The 2,168-nt window shown below is 48.9% G+C and overlaps 1 long non-coding RNA gene across 1 annotated transcript; it reads right to left on the bottom strand.

The window, feature by feature from the left end:
- Nucleotides 1-212: 212 nt before the first annotated feature.
- LOC126488081 (uncharacterized) lies at nucleotides 213-2,089 on the bottom strand. Its single transcript, XR_007588577.1, has 4 exons — nucleotides 1,897-2,089; nucleotides 1,200-1,298; nucleotides 790-901; nucleotides 213-591 (listed from the first exon to the last, which is right to left on the bottom strand). It is a non-coding gene; the product is annotated as an uncharacterized lncRNA (long non-coding RNA).
- Between the last annotated feature and the right edge of the window lie 79 nt (nucleotides 2,090-2,168).

The raw sequence follows: 2,168 nt of genomic DNA, 5'->3' as shown, positions 1-2,168 counted from the left end.
AGAGTGATAACTCACAAAGCTGCCTCCCTGCAGCTGTCTGCAGGGGTCACAAGCTGCTAGGCTTCACCTATTACTGCTGGGAAGGGGTCTTGGGAACCCTGAAAACTTACTTCCAAAGCTTGGTTACTGTCTGTATGTTTTCTTTTCTTTTTTTCAAGACAGAGTTTCTCTGAGTAGTGTTGGCTGGGCTGGAACTCAGAGATGCACCTGCCTCTACCTCCTAAGTGCGAAAATTAAAAGCGAGCAACACCACTGCTCGACTTACTTTCTATATTTTAAGAGCCTCTTTACACCATTTAAGAAAATGCTTCAACTCTGATGACACATCTATACAACACAGACTATATAGGGGCTACACAACTGAATCAAAACAAAACAGCTAACCAATAATGGTATTCTCCATAACCATATTTAATATTCCAAAGTATGTAAACAGTAAGTGCTTTCTGAAACAAGTGAAGTCTTGATAACTGCTCAAGCTGATCTCCAACGTGCAGCAATTCTCCAGCCTCAGCCTTCCAACTGCAGATGTGGGACACCTCACTCAGCCAGAAACATTATTTTCAGTTTCAAAAAGAAAAACAATGTATTCTGAAAAAAGAAAAAAAACTGCAAGCAGGGGATTACAATGAGACATCCTACTCCTTAGACAATGTCTTATACAATATAAGGCTTGCTATATTTGACTCTATGGTTTGATATGAGCCATGAAGACAGTCTATCCCATCAATAGTGAGTAATTAGCCTAAACCTGGGGAGCGCCCCCTAGAGTGAAAAGGCAGTACTTACAAGGGCTCCTTGCATCCCATTGAATACTGTTCAAAGAGAAAGGTCTTCCTGGAGTGAGGCTTAGAGCTGGTGAGTCCATCTCCCGCACACAGGTCTCCACCCACCACCGTGCCTACGACAAACATTATTAAAAATGGTATTCCTCTGTTACCTCCCATCCCAGCTGAGCCAGAAGCCAGTCCAAGTCCTCCCACAAGTCCTATCCTCAAACCCCTAAGGCGTCCCGAGCTCCAGGGCATCCCAGGCTCCTCATCATTCCCCATAAACACACAGCTTTACCGTCTCCTCAGCTTCCCCAACCCCCTCAGCGTCCAGGGCTTCGCAGCATCCCCAGAACCGATTTGCAACATCCCCAGACCAGCCCTGCCCTCTCTCTGCCACCGCTCACCACCGGATCCCTCGCCCCTCACCGTCAGCAACTCCCTGTACGATGAGACCTGCGAGCAGACTCCAGAAGAAGAGGAAGACATGGGACCAGACCAGACACGCCTTAGCCTTGGAACTCCTGACTAGCAAAACAGCCAGAAAGAAATGAACCCCCATATGGAATGCATGAGAAGGGAGGCGGGGCAAAGGTGGCAATTGGAGGGAACCGGGGAGGTGGGCGGTGACGGTGGGGGAGTGGGGCGGGATCATGCAGAGCTGAGCCCTAGCGGGGCGGGACCAGAGGCAGGGGTAGGGTAGGACACAGTGTGAGCTGAGATCTGTTGAAGCTCACCTGGGGGCCTATTCCACCTCTGTGCGAGTCCAGGTCTCCAGTGTTAGTGTTGGAAAAGAATCCCCACCGGGCATAGTTTAGCCAAACAAATTCAAGATGAAAAAAGTCCTGTAAGGCTTTTATGATTTTAATATTGTTCTTGTTTGGGGAAGTTTCTGTAGTCTTGAGTTTGTGGCAAAACTGCTTTAGTCTCCCAAATGCCAGAATTGTAGGTGGGAGCCATCACACCCAACTTCTCTAACAAGGGGTGCGTGTGTGTGTGTGTGTGTGTGTGTGTGTGTGTGTGTGTGTGGGCAGTGGACATAGACGCCTTGAATCCCAGCTCTCAGGGGGTAGAGGCAGGCAGATCTCTGTGACCTCAGGCCAGCCTAGCTGTCACCAGCACTTACCTTTCAGTAGAGAGGAAGGAATTAGGTTTCCATACAGTGCAGCACGCCGCTCCCGCCAGCAGAAGAGACGACCGCAACAGGATTCTTCTCAGAACACACTTTATTGGAGCACTTACACTTGAGGTTGTAGAGAGGCAAAAGACCCCGTCCCCGTGAAGCAGAAGAATATATACGGTGCCAGACAAAGCCCTGACGTGTCATCAACCCAATGGCTCAGGCCAGAATGGAGTGATTGTGCTTAAATTATGATTGGCCAGATGGGATGGCCAGAT

The sequence above is a fragment of the Alexandromys fortis genome, unplaced genomic scaffold (genome assembly GCF_014885135.2).
Source record: "Alexandromys fortis isolate MF-2015 unplaced genomic scaffold, M_Fortis_MF-2015_v1.1 scaffold_161, whole genome shotgun sequence".
Lineage (NCBI taxonomy): Eukaryota > Metazoa > Chordata > Mammalia > Rodentia > Cricetidae > Alexandromys > Alexandromys fortis.
The sequence above is the reverse complement of the archived record's forward strand: the minus strand, read 5'-3'. Positions and strand labels throughout refer to the sequence as shown.